This window comes from Lactuca virosa, chromosome 8 (genome assembly GCF_052849685.1).
Source record: "Lactuca virosa cultivar CGN04683 chromosome 8, Lactuca_virosa_CGN04683_v6, whole genome shotgun sequence".
Lineage (NCBI taxonomy): Eukaryota > Viridiplantae > Streptophyta > Magnoliopsida > Asterales > Asteraceae > Lactuca > Lactuca virosa.
In genome coordinates this window covers 219,346,930-219,364,506 of record NC_136433.1, presented here as the reverse complement: position 1 = coordinate 219,364,506, position 17,577 = coordinate 219,346,930, and positions in this window count along the sequence as shown.

Sequence of the window (17,577 nt, the reverse complement as noted above, 5' to 3'; positions counted from 1 at the left end):
ATTAATCTCGTTTTTAATTCGACGATGATGTTATTCGATTGGAATTTGTTCCTGAATCTCGGCTTGTGAATCGAGTTTATGTGATTTGATCTGTTACAAAACCGATTTTGTTCTTGTTGAAGTGTAGAAACTGTTATATCAGTTCTTTGATTATGATGAATATTGACCAAGAACACTTCAATAGGATAAAGAACAGTTGGTTGAACTTGTTTTGATCTGAAATTGGGCATTGGAATCTTCGATTTCGTGTTTCTTGAATTTTGATTTCGAAAAGTCAATTTTAGAAAAAGTCAAACTCGATTTCTATTGGTTGATTCGTTGAATTGGAAGTTGAAATCCGTTGATACAAGTTGAACAGAGGCTGTGAATGTCGAAATCGGGTTTAATTTGGGTTTAATTTTGGAATTGATTGGGAGTGTGTTCTTGATGATGAACACTGTGAGGAACGCAAGTTTGTTCTTGTTTTCATCTTGAACGAAATTTGAAAATCGAATGTTTTGAAGTTAAATTTGTTTTGTAAAAAGGAATGATTCAATGGATAAAGTTCTATGACTATACTCCTAATGTGATGTCGATTTGATGAAAGTGAAGTCTTGGGTTTCACAATCGATGAATTGAAGTGAAACTTGTGTTCAAATACTGTATTTATGTTCGCATAAGGGTCGATTTGGGATCAACTGGGTTTAATAAAAAGGTTCGTTATCCTGATGACAAACTATTGGATCCGTTGATTGAGTGTTTGTTCACAAGTCGACAGGCTAGATATTGATGTTTGCTTCAATGGTTTGGGAACAAAAAGAACTTGGATTTGGAACGAATCATGAATGGTCGACAAAATGGGTTTGATTTGGAAAAAGGGCTGATGCTTTTAATTTCGATGTTGGTTTGGTGATTTGGCGTTGACTTGATATCTGATTTTGTATGATGAGAACGAATGTTGTGAATTCGTTATTGGGAAGTTGATTATTAACGAAGAGATGGACGATTTGTGTTGATTTGGGTATGATTTCTAAAATTGGAGTCTAGATTCTTTATTGGAACGTGATATCAAGGGATGAAGAATTGGATGTCGATGAATTTCGAACAGGGACGTAAAGTCGAAAATTTTGAGTCAAGAATCGAATGTTATCATTTGCTGTTAATATCGATGATTTGGAAAGCATTGTTAACGAAATGTCGATTACGCTACTGAATGAATAAGATGTTACTGTTCACGGTTAAGCGTTCGACATGCTTCGTTTTCGTTAAAATGATGCTGAAAAATTTTCGTTAAAAATGGTGTTGTGGAAGACTTCGTTTCCTGATTAACGAAGTGAAGAAGAAGGGTTCGTTGTCTCTGTAACGAATTGGGAAAAAGGAAGAAACATAGAAATTTTCGACATTAGTCCTTATTGTTTCGAAAGTTTGTCATCTTTTACAAATTTCTACATTTGGGATAAATTTTCGACAGTTTGATGCAATAAGGCAGAAATTTCACATTTGGTCCTTTCTGTTTCGAAAGATTGACAGTTTGCACCCACATTCGACATAAGGACCTAATTTCGACAGTTTTGGTGAAAAGAGGCAGAAATTTCGAAATCAGTCATTGAAGTTTCAAAAGTTTGACAGTTTTTGCCCAAATTCGAAAATAGACTGATTTTGCTGAGAAATTGAAAAATATGCATTTCAGGCCCCTACAGTTAATGTGAATTGACGTTTTCTACACAGTATCGCAAATGGGGGAGAATTTCGCATTTTTGGTTGTTTTGGGTGCACCGGGTCACTGCAGAATTTTGAAATTGACAATTTCTACCCAATTTTGAGAAATTTTGTCAAAGGCGGTCTGTGAACGAAATTAAAAATTGAAGATTTTTTGGGTTTTTCGGATTAAAGCACAAAGTTTATGCCACATGTTAAGGGGGAGTTTTGACACGAAAAATTCCGAATAGAGCATGTTGTCTTTCCTTGATGGTTTTATAATCAAATTTCGATTATAAAAAGGGGGAGAAATTTATATGTAAATTCGAAGTTGAATTTTTCATATTACGCGAACTTGAAGACCGAAGTGACCTTGAATATTTGAAGCTTATGAAATGATTCGATTGGAGATTCGGAAGTGATTTCGGTTCAAGATGGGTTTGGACTTATTGAAGATTTTTGGGGTGTGTTTTTATGCTCAACTTTATTGTGATTATTTGGAGTTTGAGAAGCTCTTAATTATCCGTTGATGCTCGGGTCGTATGGCCTCACATCCTAGAACCAAAATTGAAGAATCATGGAAGAATTGAAGATTTGAAGTTCATCTCTACATGTGTCACGCTTGAGGCTCGTTCGCGTAGTTGCTTGATTTTGGAAGTTTTGAAGTGGGTCATCCATTCCTAACTTTGAGGGGGAGAATGTTGGGTACAAAGTTATCCATGTATGACTTTGTAAATGGGTTGACTTTTGTAGACCCACTTGCATGTGGTGCATTAGCCTTGTGACATGAGATAGAGAGTGAGAGAGAGACATGTAAACACCTCTATATAAGGTGGGTTCATACCACTTATGGAGGTGTGCTTGAGAGATGTAAAATTGAGTGTGTAAGTGTGTGTTATTTATGTAGACTCAGATCTAGATCCCTTTTTGTAACACCATACATAATCGAATGCATCTCTTAAACACCGAAATCACCAACTTCATTGTGTGTTCTTTAATTCCGCATGCCAAACCAATGTTCATAATTCACTATAAAAACATTCTAAGTATTTTAAATAAATAATAAACATTATCAAACATGAGCATACGCAATTACTTTCGTAATTGATTTATAAATATCAAATAATAGATCTCATGTTATTCTATATAAAGGCGCATCATCTCAATAGCCGCTATCTATGAAAATAAAAATAAACTTAATTTAGATAGACATGTTTTATGTGATATTATTTCAATAAAATATATTAATAGGTTGTGTGAGAATTTAGAATTACGATGTATGTAATATATTTAACATTTTATTTATACCTTCATTATTTTTATTGAATTTTAAACCTATCTTTTGATACATGTTTTATATTTAATATTATATTTAAACTTTTAATATTTTTAATTTAGTTTAAACTATCTACTTTGAGAAAAAACTTATTATTACAAAAAGTAATGTTTAATCAAATCCTTGTTAATTTGACATTTTGATTTAGATCTTATATTTAAACTTTTTAACTATTTAGAAAATAAAGAATTAATATTAAAATTACAATAATATTGGATATAAAATATTAATTTAAAAAGAAGTTGAAAGGTTGGGGTTTCAAATGAATGTGGTTGAAGAAAAAAAATGTCTATTTTATAAGTATATTAGACGAATGCCCACGCGTTGCGCAGAAACACATATATAGTTGAAATATTTACAAATATATGTTTTTTTAATTATAACAATAACGTTGTTGTTAAATTTGATATAATAATTTGTATTCTAAGTTGATATAATATATTAATTTTTTTTGAATTATATGATAATATATACATCTATTAAAACTGCATAATCTCAATATCGTTTGAATGACCTCTACCCGCGGGTTACTCATGAATAAATAACCATAATGTATGGTTTAATGTTATTATATTTGTTGTTATTGTTAATTAACTTTTTAAAATTTATTTTCTTAACATTTCAATTTCTATCACTGTAATTATTTAAAATATTAAATATTTTTTTTATTTTAAATGTAATATTATAATCATTTATATATAGTTATTTTTAACTATTGTTTGTAACACCCATAAAATTCAAGCCAATTTAAAACTTTTTAAAACATTTAAAATCATTAAGTTATTACAGTTTGTTTTCAAAATAGTTTAGACATCAGATTATCCCCAGAATCAATCATGAAAATATAAAGAGGTGCACAATCACGCCTTCGCCTTCCCGCGATCATCAGAAATTCCTGAAACAATAATCGATAAATGTAAGCTCGAAGGCTTAGTGAGTTACCCCCAAAATATCAACGCCATACAAATATAACCATATCATATATAAACAAACACATCATGCATAATGAGCCATTAGTCTGAATGGACCGCCTCGCAGGCCATCAGTCTATTTGGACCGCTCTCCGAGCCATCGGCACGTCTGGACCGCCCTCTCGGGCCTTCAGCCTATCCGGACCGCTTGTCGAGCCTTTGGCCTGAATTGTATGCTCTAACCGGGTCTGCATTCTATCTGGTCCGCCCTGGGTGTCTTGACCTACTTCACAAAGCAGGACCTGCCTCATCCCATTTCCAATCCTAACAAACATGTGCACATAATATCATACGCTAGCATGCAGTAACAGATAGTCATCCAGATCTAACCGATCTCTAACATAGAAACCATCCTAAAACCAGGATGAAATCTAACAGATCATCAACATATCAACCATCCTAAAACCAGGATGTCGATCTAACCGATCTCTAACATAGCAACCATCCTATAACCAGGATATCAATCTAACAGATTACTAGCATAGCAACCATCCTAAAACCAGGATGAAATCTAATAGATCAATCACATAGCAACCATCCTAAAACCAAGATGAAAATCATAAAAGGGTCGGCCTTGGTGCCGTAGACCCTGTTGATATAGTGAGGAGAACTCACCTGGCACTGCTGAAGTCCTGCAGATAAAACTCCAGCTGCTGGTTGACGGATTCCCGAACTGTCAACATCAAACAATACCCAATTAGTAATTGGGTTCCAAGCCCAAGGTCAAACTCACACTCCAAAGGCCCAAAAGTCAAGTTATTGGGCCAAAGCCAAACATATGGCCCAATTTTCTAAATTCGGCCCAAACCTCTACATGGTCTTTCCTTAAGGCCCATCCAATTATTCTAGTCCAAACTCTTGGTATTACAATGGCCCAGTATCACATAATCATCAAGGCCCAGTTATGGCCCACCTATGGAAAATTGGGCCCAAGCCTTTCCAATGGGCCTTATCCTAAAGCCCATCTAAATATTCTAATTCCTTTGCATGTTCTTGGATGGCCCATCAATAACCCAATCACCAAAGCCCAATAGAAAGGCCCAACTCAAGGCCCAAGTGAAATTAGAGTTTTCACATGAAATGACGATTAGGGTTAAGTGTTTCTTACTTAACCCATTAAGGACTAAATCCATTAAGTCCAATATTGCCTTAGGTTAATTGTGAATTATTATTAATTAATATTTTAAAAGTTTATTAATTAATTCCAGTTCGGGTCCCGATCAATCCCCAAAATTAGGGTTTCATGACATTAGGGTTTTCCAAACCCTAATTAGGGTTTCCAACCCACATACCAGCCCATTAGTCAAATGGTTAGGCATTTAGGTCAATTAGGGCTTCATTGGGCCCATTAGGGTTTCATTAAGCCCACTAGGGTTTCACTAGGCCCATTAGGGTTTCGTAAGTCGGGCACCACCCACTACCACATTAGGTAGTGGTGGTCAATGACGGATTACGGCGGTGGCCACCAACTCGTGATGGTGGTTATGACTTTTGGCTAAAAATTATTCAAGCATCCCAAACTAACAATCACACACACAAAAACACATAGCCACCCATAGTGGAGGCTGGTGGCGGCAGAAAGGCGGCGTGACGTGGCAACCACCACCTCACGGCAGTGACGGGTCGTTTTCTTGATTATTCCAGTTGTACAATACCATTTTACAATAATGTCCAATGAACACAAACACATACAATAACACACACACACACAGCCACCTTGTAGCGGCAGGCGGCTGTATATGGTGGCAGCCACCACCTCACGGTGGTGGTGGTGGCTGTTCTCTTGGATTCCGGCCAAGCAAACACCACACAAACTTGAACAACAACACACTTGTACTCACGTGAAACACGAACACGGAAGCCCTTCGGGGTGGTGAACGGTGACCGGAGCAGCAACGGAATTGCTCAGTCGGAGGCAGAAGCGGAGGTTCATGGCTGACGACGGGACAGCAGAAGAAGCGAAGAGCGACACTAAGAGGCGGCCACAACAACGGTTCACAACAGCAACAGCGGCCTAACGTCCGGCGATGGCTTGGACTTCAACTGAAATGGCAGCGACGGTGATATCAATGCAACATTGGAGTGATTTTGGCAGATGGCGACGGACGAGACTGAGGCACTTCACCGGTGAAACGGCGAGCGGACGTCATGATGGCGAAACAGCGACGCAAATGGTGGTGATCGATCTCGACAAGGCGGTGAGGTGTCGACTGATACCAGCGGTCATTGGAACAGTGACACTCGTAGCCCACCTCTTCACGACGATCTTGAGCTATCCCGGCGTGGGGAAGAACGGAGGTCGACAGCGGTTTCCCCTGGTGGCCTTAGCTGATCGGAACGATGGGAAGGGAGGTGGCGGCCGGAAGGTCACATGCGGGAGATGGCGGCTGCAATAGAAGTTAGGTTTAGGGTTAGGGTTTGAGAGGGTGACGAGATTATATACCCCGTCCACAAATAGAACTTACTCCATAATAATGTTTTCAGTCCCTCCTCCTCTCGTTCTTCTCAATTAAGGTCCATAAATTACCATTTTTTCCCTGGCTTCAAGATTCCTTTTCAAATCAAATCCGTAATTTTACCAATCAGCCCTCCACTTTGAGAATCTTTTGCAAAACAAATCCAGAAATTATACTTTAACCCTAGGAGATTCAAATATCGTCATTTGGCTTCCCGAAACCAACACCCCGCTAATTATTATTTGATTTTGGCTATAAAATAATAATAAAATTACGTCTCGGGGTTCCGGATTTATTATTTAATTATTCTATTTTAAACGGGATGCTACAACTCTCCCCCACTTAAATTTGGTTTCGTCCTCGAAATCGTTTCTTATCATTCCTTACACGTCGGACAACTTGAACTACATGGCCACAACCCCGTCCATAATCCCAGCCTTCCCAAGGAAATCAAAACCACCCCTCTTAGGGCTCTACAATCTGAAGGTGAACACATTCCTTGCTACATAAACACATTACGCAATCTGAAGCCTAAAATCTTGAGATGGTCTGACTTCCTGACAGACCACACATACTGAACCATTTATATTTCCATTCCACTTATCCCTTAAACTGACTATCCAAATTCTGTTGACTCGAGGTTCTCACCTGAAAGCAGAATCACAGAACAAGTTTCCCTACAATACACTTGTACTTGACAGAAAACTCATCCGGAATACCGGATTTCTGCCCGGTTGCTGAACCAACAAGCGATCTTACAGTCGCTCCACGCGATTCCCGAAGGAAACTTCAACTAGCAATAACTACCCTAGCTATATCACCACTCATGGCTCCATCAATCCTTCCAGTCCATCCGATCAAAATGACCTGACAATCTGTCGCCATTGAACCAAATAAGAAAAGTGAACTCTACCAGAATACTGTAGTCTTACATCATGTACGGTCTCTAACGACCTACCATTTCCTGATTCTGATTATGATGTGGTCTACCCACAATCTTGCGAACGGGCCCACCCTGGCCTAATCGTCTGAAACAATTCGTGAATGCTACGGGTCCTCCCGCAGTCTCACAACACTTCCCTCGCTATCTGACCGCTAGATCTAACGGATTACATACAGAGTCTTTAGCATGACTGGACCGCCTCACCGGGCCTTCAGCTTATCTGGACCACTCTCAGAACCTTCAGCATGTTTAGACCACCTCTCCGGGCCTTCAGCCTGTCTAGACCGTTCTCCGAGCCTTCGGCCTGACTGGTACGCCCCACTGGCCTTCAGTCTATTCCTACCGCTCTAAGTATGTTGTGCATAAACTTGGACCCATCCTGGTGCCCTTTCCCATATAGGCAGTTCTCCCCACTTGGGGTTTCGAACTCCTGATCCAATCCGTGGACTATAATCTCGGCCTAACTCTAGACCTCATGTTGATCGCCCACCCTCTCGGGAAACCGTGGTCTGATCTTTGGCCCGCATATTTACCATATACGCTAAATAACTGGCACACCTGTGCTGAATGTACTGCCGAGCCCTGGCAGCTAACAAAACCCTCAATCTATCAATCCAAGAACCCTCAGAGTCAAGCACACACTCGACCGAACACCCGAACTGAACTCAATTCATGACTAGAACCCCAACCTGGTTCCCCAAATTCTACTACCAAGCACCAAGAAGACATGTTTCTCACGCTGGGGAGTTTTACCGAACCCCCAACTAACACAACCCTCAAACCCAATGGCCACGTGGGCCTCCTTTCTCCCTGTCGGGATGTGAAACTTATCCCCATTTCAAAACTGCTCCCGCTTCTGCATCCCAGGGTAACTCTCCCCCACTTAGATTCGACTAAGCCTTCACAATACATGAAAATTGGAGGATTCCCAATCTTTCTCACTTTCCAACGATCGATCCGATGACAACCAACTCCTTCCAACTAGTGCTCCATTACTGGCCGATCCCAAATGATCACACACTTCTAAGAACTAGATGAACACTACCTGAATCCTAGTGAAACCGACAGTCCCTAATGCTTGAATGATCCCACCCAAATCTTAAAGACCAAAAGATGGGTTCTCCAACTAATACCTCAGCAACGAGCTACTTCCCTTGGCGCTTTCATCCGCCAATCTATAACGGTTACTAAAACCACTGAATCCTGACAATGCTGAATAACCATCCTGTGGGATCCTATCCGCAGACCTCCCACATAATACCCCTCTTCCCAAGGTGCTCCAAACAAATCTCCTGCTCTCGGGTTCTAGAAATCATATCATTCAGGGTCTTGCACCCTGACTCACTCACCAGCTCAGTCGTCCACAGCTGAACTGCAGTAGCTGAAGCAACCTCTGCCCTAATCCGGGCTACAAACTACTCCTAAAGACATAGTCTCCAATCCCAAAAGTGCAATAGATCGCACAATCAATCCTTACCGCCCGATACAAGAGATCCAAGGCGAATCGGATCTTAGGTCCTATGGGTAGGGACGGTAATCGCGTACGCCTCACAAGATACTCATGCCACATCGACCCACCTGCGCTCACCAGCGCTCAAATAATGTCGCCAACCCCTGCAACTAACTGACTCCGAGCTGGAATACAACCTGATCTTGGGGTCACAAGCCTGCTCACTCCTTCGAGTTCGTAAAACTAAAAGGGAACAATCATTGCCCTAGAAAAAGACATTCCACTCCATCAATTAACCATTCTACTTTCAGCTGCAAAACTCCAGTTGCACATCATCATCACTCCCATCCAGAGTCCTTGCGTCCTGCATTCCGGCCTCGAGCAATACCCCCGAAGCCTCAAATCCAGAAACTCTTGTGCTAGCCTCTCCCGCTCAACCCGCTGAATGTAGTGAGTACAGAACATCTCCCTAATCCCAAGTAACTGCAACCCTCTACTCGTCAGAATATGTCCCAGTAACAAGTCCCGGTACTGGAAAGCTTGACCACCTCCTCCCCCTGCCGACGTTACAGGTGTTGAAGCTGCTACGGTAGCCGTCTCAGCAATGGCTACATAATGCTCGTCGAAATACTCAACCAAGGCAGTCTTTTTCGACCCAAACATCTCCGGAATCTGACCCCAGATTATCTCCCTAACACGATCCTCTGATAATACTGGCCTATCCTGGCTGCCAGCTCCCGATCCTAACCCGGATCCGGTCTCAAGACGTCTGGTAACCACCATTCTGGTAATACTCTGGAAAGATCTCTGATAACCTATATAATAACAAGGAACCAACTCCCAACTAAACCCTAGGGGTTGTGACTTCTTTGCTACGCGTATGGGTCCTGTGCTTTCAGTAGTATGGGCCCATACTGTTGGATTAGGTGTCTAAGTTCATAATTATTTCTGGAATGTACTTGACCCGATTAGCATGGTCCATTTGGGTTGCATGGCATCATGCATTTGGACAGACTAAAATGAGAGAAATAACACTTAAGGTTTATTAATATATTATAATTTCTAATATATTAATAGTATTATTTAGTTAGTATTGATCAAGAATTAATTTGGAATTAATTAAGTGATCAAAAGAAGACTAATTAAATATATGGGTTGATTGTGTAAATCATCCATACTTATATAGTGGGCTAATGCTTCATGGATTATCAAGTTGGGCTAAAACCCATAGGATGCTCCATGGATGATCCATGGTGGTTATAGAACCCATGGGTCATGGAAATGAAAAGTCATGACAATTAGGGTTTACATGGTGTAATCCTAATTGTAACACACTATATAAGCATCCTTATGTTCACCAAAATCGGCCACTAAGCAAGAAGTGTGAGGGCTAGCCGATTTCTAGAGTGTATCATTTCTCTCTAAGTCATTCCAAGTGCATTTGGTGTTGTGTGAGACATTTGAGGCATCACACTTGAGGTGCTAGGCTCACAAGGTTTTCAAGGAATCCTAACTACTACAAGGTATGTATTTCCCATGGTTCTAAAAAACGCGTCATGGCGCGCCTCAAGGCGTGCCATGGCGCGAGGCGTGGTGTAGCCGTTACGAAAACGTCCAAGGCGGGTTTGTTAAGCGTGACGCCCAAATAACGTGTCAAGGCGCGCCTTATCGCAATATGGCGCGAGTTTTTTTTTTCGATTTTTTTTATCGGACCTAAAATAATTGAGTTTTTGTTAACTTTTTATATTAAATACTAATATAACACTTCTAAAAACTTGATATACTTGATAAAAATCAATAATTATATGATTTATCTTTTTTAATATATATAAAATAGTCACGCCTTGAAAAACATCATGGCTTGCCAAGGCTTGTCATGGCTTAACTTTTACCTTGCCGCCAAGCCACACCTCACGTTATTTAGAACCTTGGTATTTCCTACTAACTTTTATGTTTAAAAGTTCCCCATATATTCTAGATAGGTTATGAACCTTGGAAAAACAATTTTGCATGTATCATAGATAAAACATAGATCCAAGGTTTCTAGGGTTGCATGTACACCATATGAGTGTTAGAATGCTCAAAACCTTACAGTTGTATCAGAGCCTAGGCTTGTTTGTTTGATACTTGATGCAAAATTGTGAAAAAAATCAGTTTTTCTGCACTCTGAATTCATCCTACTCGACGAGTAGGAGCCCCTGAATGCAGATTTTCAAGTTTTGCTGCTGGAAATGGTCTAGAAACATTACCCTAAATTGTTTTGGTGTTATAAAACTTGTTTTAGATGGTGTAATGGTTATGCTAATCCATTTCAATAGCTATTATCAAATTTTCAAGTTTTATATGGTTCATTTATGATTCTTGAAATTGTTGATATGAACATTCATGAACTTATGAGCTTAGAATATCATAGGAATTATTTGTAACTTGCTTGTTAGTTTAATTCTTGATCATTATGTGTTTTAATGGAATCCATAATTTGTCCTCAATTTATGGATTACCAAAAATCACTCTTTTAAAGTCCATTATTAAACACATAGGTTACATAAAATGAAAACTCTCTCATTTTATTAATCCATTAACTCATAAGTTATGAAAGATGAAAAATTTAGAAAGTTACAAAACTTGCCCTCAAGTTTTGGAACATGTAAAGTCACTTTAAAACTTTAGTTCCAACCCCTAGAATTTTAAAAGTTAAAATTCAACCCTTATACTTTCTAATATTATAAGTTAATAATATATATATATATATATATATATATATATATATATATATATATATATATATATATATATATATATATATATATATATATATATATATATATATATATATATATATATATATATATATATATATATATATATATATATGTATAAGAACAAGTCGTTTTACCGTTAGTAGGCCTCATTCATGAAGTCGGTCTATAACACGGGTATAAGGTTGTTGCCTATAAATTGGCATCTTAATGGGTGTCCACTCTCACCCACTGCTTCCTTGAATGGTGGAGGGTCGTTAGCCGAACGGGTAGAACAAGGACTTCTAAATCTTCATTAAAAGTATGATGAAAAAATAAAGTAACAAAATGTTTTTTTATAAATTCCCAATCTTAGTTACTTTAGGAAAATGTGAATAAGGTGTTAACCCATGAAATTACACTTTGCACTTTGATTAAGTCGTTAGTGGAGCGTGTGTGGTTAACCGACACACTAACCTGGACTTAACAAGGTAGGCAAAGGGTAACTTAATATTTATCATAGTATCGATGGAGAGTGTGTGGTTAACCGACACATCGATTGAGGGGTAAATATTGAGGGTACCAAGTAATTTTCATGGTTACTTCACACCTTGTTTTGTGATCCTCGGCATCCCAGTCACAAAACCTGAAGGGCACACTCGAGATTGAAACATGCCATTGAAAAGTTCAATGAATCTCAAAGAATCTAGGAGTTTCAAAAACCAATTAAAACCTAATAATTTATTTCGTTTTTCATGGTGGAAATTGGTGAATCGTGATTCACCTACCTTCAAATATTTTATAGCTTGGATTACGGCATCCCTCTTCTAAGTTATAAAATATTGTGTTGGGTCCTAGCCTTAATATTACATTTGGGTGTTTTATTAAGGACTATCTTTATATCTAATCTAAAATTGTTTTTCTTCTTTTCAGATGTCTTCCAACAATGTTGCTTCTGGCTCAAACCCTACCGGCTCCTTATCTCTCATGAACCTTTATGGGAGAGTCATCTTTGATGGATCCAACTTTATGGATTGGATCAGGAACATCATAATGGTCACTCGGTATGAGGACAAGGAATATATCCTCGACAAGGAGCTTAAAGAACTCGAGCCGACTGCTACTCCTGAGGAGGTCGCTGAATATCAGGCCCATGAAAGAGATGCTACCAAAGTGGCAAGCATCATGTTGGCCACTATGACAGCCGAGCTCCAAAAGTCCTATGAGGACTACTATCCTTTTGAGATGCACCAGGATTTGATGGACCGCTACCATCAGAGTGCTTGTCAAGAGCGATATGACATCATCTCCTCCATGATAACAACCAGGATGAAGGATGGTGAACCCATCACGGGCCACATGCAGAAAATGCAAAGGTATGTGGACCGTTTGCTGAAACTGAATGTGAGCTTCCAAAGGAGTTGGCAATAGATATCATTTTGCACTCCTTACCTTCGTGTTATGATCAATTATGCATGACATACCACATGAACAAGGAGGAAGTTACACTCAGCAGACTTCAAGGACTTTTGAAGACCGTGGAAAGTGTTCTTAAAGGTAAGTCGGTTGTTACTACTCCTACTCCTACCGCGGCCCCTGTCTTGGCAATCGGGCAAGGCAAAGGAAAGAAGAGGAAGAGCCCTTCGAAGGGTACCATGGGAAAGTCTCTTGATGGCTCCTCTTCAAGTGGAACCAAGAAAGGTTTCATCACTCCTTCTGCTAACCCTAAAGAGGTTGAATGCTTCTATTGTCATGAAAAGTCGCACTGGAAGCGAAACTGCCCAAAGTACCAACAAGATGTTAAGGATGGGAAAGTAAAACCCAATCATGCAGGTATTTACACTATATTGTCTAATAACTCACCCTATTCTAATTCTTGGGTCCTTGATACAGGTTGTGGTAATCACATATGTTGTGATTTGCAGGGACTAAGAAGAAGTGAGAATGTGGAGCATGGGAAGATAAACTTGATCATGGGAAATAGGAAAGTTACATCTGTCACCAAGATTGGAGTTTATTCTTTATTGCTAAGTAATGGGTTAACAATAGATTTGAATAAATGTTGTTATTCGCCTGAAATGGCAAGAAATATTATTTCCTTTCATGGTTTGTACAAACAAGGTTTTACCTTTTCATTTGATAATGATAGTGGTGGTATTAATGCTTTCTTTAATAATGTTCTTTATTTTAAAGCATTACCTTATGATGGTGTGTATGAAACTGTGTCGGTTGTAGATAACCTAGGAAATAATGTATTGTTTATCAATTCTTCCACTAGTTTGGATAAAGCATCATTATGGCATTGTCGTCTTGGACATGTAAGCAAGAAACGCATAGGCCAACTCCAAAAGGATGGAGTCTTGGAGTCATTTGACCTAAAATCAGATGATAGTTGTGAATCTTGTTTGCTTGGGAAAATGACAAAATCACCCTTCATTGGTACTTGTGCTAGGGGTGAAGGTTTGTTGGATCTAGTACACACTGATGTGTGTGGACCCTTCAGAACCGCCACAAGGGATGCTAACCGCTTCTATGTGACTTTTACTGATGATTTTAGTAGATATGGATATGTCTACTTAATCAAGCATAAGTCAGAGACCTTTGAAAAATTCAAAGAGATTAAACAGGAAGTGGAGAATCAGTTGGGCAGGAACATTAAGATGCTTCAATCCGATCGAGGTGGTGAGTATCTTAGTACAAAGTTCATTGACTATCTTAAGGAATGTGGGACTGTCTCATAATTGACACCTCCCAAGACACCACAGTTAAATGGTATGGCTGAGAGGCGCAATCAAACCTTGTTGGATATGGTTCGTTCCATGATGAGTTGAGCTTCGCTACCAATCTCATTCTGGGGGTATGCCTTAGAGACTGCCGCCCATATCCTTAATCTAGTCCCTACAAAGAAGGTTACCAAAACACCTCATGAGATGTGGACCGGAAAAGTTCCCAATCTGGACCACATCAATATTTAGGGTTGCGAGGTTTTTGTGAGGCGTGAGTCTCACGATAAGCTCGAACCTCGAAGTGAAAGGTGTATTTTCATCGGCTACCCACAAAGATCCTTTGGTTACCTCTTCTACAGACCTAGTGATAATGTGGCCTTTGTAGCAAGGAGAGGAGTCTTTCGAGAGAGAGAATTCATAAGCCAAGGAAACAGTGGGAGGCAAATTGACCTTGAAGAAATTCAAGAGTCAAGTGGTGAAGGAACTTCAAACCCTAGCAATCAACCTGAGGAGGAAACTCATGTTGATCCGACAAGAGAGCCTATACCTCTGAGGCGTTCCACGAGGGTTAGGAATGCACCTGAGCATTACTATGGTTTCCATATTACTGCGGAAGGTGATACACTTATTGTTGGGTTTTGAGCATTCTAACACTCCTAAGTGTACATGCAACCCTAATAAACCTTGGATCTATGTTTTCTCTAAAATACATGCAAATAATAATTTCCAAGGTTTACATCCTAACTAGCATGGCATGAAGAACTAGAATCATAAAACACTAGAAGAATGACATACCTTTTGATAGTGATTGATTGCTTGGAGTTTGAGAGCCTAGCACCAATAATGTGAATGCCTCAAGTGGAATCACAAATCACCACAAACCTTGGAACCTTGAGAGAATAATATATGTGCTCTAGAAATTAGGCCACCACTCTTGTTCACACACAACTAGTGTCATTTCAAGCATCATAAGCTCCTTTATATAGTGTGGAGGATTAGGGTTACATCCATGTAAACCCTAATACCCATGACTCTTCCTTTCCAAGGATCCATGGGTTAAAAGATCCATGGACTATCCATGGATTCCCATGCATGCCAAGCCCATTCCAAATGAGTATTAACCCACACTACATAAAATACAAGAGCCCATATTTAATTAGTCACCTTTTTGATCACCAAATTAATTCTAAATTAATTTATGACCAATACTAATTAAATAATATGATTTAATATTAATATATTATAACTTGTAATATATTAATAAAGCATGAACATACTATTCTCAAAAGATTATCCAAACAAATTGTTCGGGTGAACTGCAACCCAAATGGACCATGCCGGGTCGGGTCAAGTACATCTCAAATATTGTTATGGACTTAGACACCTTATCCAACAGTCTCCCACTTGGATGAGTCTAATAACATATTTGCAGATATGACTTCAGGAACCAACCGGCAATCGTAGCTCTCAAACCCTGTTGAACTATGAAGCGCCATTTTAGATAAGTGATCATATAATCCTCTGCTCTCATGATATCAGCCGGACAAATACATGGAACAATGTCTTACTTATTGTCCAGCAGTTTGTTTCCCGATTTCCGATTTGTTTGACAAAGAACTTAATCGAACACATCGATTTAGTTCTGACCGGGCCCGGTACATAGGTCAAAACAAAATCATCGAGGGGCCCAGATATCGCTTCTATTTCTAAAAGGAACAGATAAACTTCGACTCATATACTTGTTTCTAGTACTTGTTGAATTATACACAAAGGCACGTTTTATAACATCAAGTTACTGATGCGTTTTCGTGCAATCAATGTACAACCAACTCATAGGTAACAACTCATATCTCTAGATTTGAAGACTTATATGATATTACCGTCTTACGATCACTCGAGATAAATTCCATGAAGTGATGCAAGTGAGCGTGAGTTGAATCCAATACTCATAACTTATGAGCACTCATGAGTGTTGTAGCCATGTCCAACATCTTAGACCTCTACAACCAACTCATGACAGTCTTGATTCATATCTACTTCCAACATATGACCGACTGTGGATGGTTTGAATAACTTAATCATTCGGAAAGAATAACCTAGTTATTATGGAAGTCAAAACATGCAAAGTGAAACACAATAATAATCGAATCCAATATGGTCTCAGAACCCTTTTGAATATAAATAAAACCACCTTTTATTTATCACCATATTGATTACACATTATTCATTGTATAATGTTTCAAATAATCAACTTAATACTTGAATAAAAACAACAGTTGTCCCATGCTCCTAGCATGTACACTTTGTTTTTCTAAACAATAGTTATGCCATACTCCAAGTATGCACACTATGTTTGTCTATGATCTTTACTTTGTGAAATAGATCAATTGAACATGATTCCAATGATTCTCATTTCACAATCCCAAATCCTTATTGTAAATGTGAGAATTCCTAATTCCTACCATTTACCAAAAATCTGTTAGATTTTAAACTTATATGCACTGATCCTCTCGTAATGATTATGCACAAGGTCACCAAAACCTTGTCATCAGTCATTACAGAGGATTCCAAAGGAGATCAATTCCATGGAAACGAAGTCTCATATTCAAAGTACATTGCTTTGAACATCCTTCTTGCACTAAGGTTTTCTAATCTTACACAGATTGAACAACTTCCACCTATGGAGACATTTCCATAGTCCCATTTCGACTATCACTTCTGAACAAGAGTTACCTCTTTTCAGAATATGTCAATATGGTCCTTTCCAACAATTTACATCATACTTCCAACTGTCCCTGAGCAACCAATCTTTGGCGAACCTCAGACTGTCCTCGACAATTTCTTAATCATTTTAGTCATATCCGGTTCTATTCCTTTTTCGCTCTTAATGCTCTAACCATTTTTGAAAAATTTAGAACGGACAAATATTATAGCACATGTGACCGATCCTACACCCGAAGCATATGGGACACGGTTCATGATGTCTCACATAAAGACCTGATACTAGATCAGTCTTTTGCTACAATATTTTTTATTTGCCATGTTTTCAAAAATCGACTATGAAGAGGGATGCCGTAATCATAATCGACTTTGAGAACGCAATATATATAAAATCTCCTTATGTTGAACCATTCCAACATAAAATCCATATATATATCCTTGACTAAAGATGATTGAAATCTCAATCTAAACTTTTTAGGATTTAAATGAAGTATAATCTCCTCTCCCTTAATTATAGCAAAACAACCTTTTCCAAGTGAAACTCTTGTTTTCTATAATT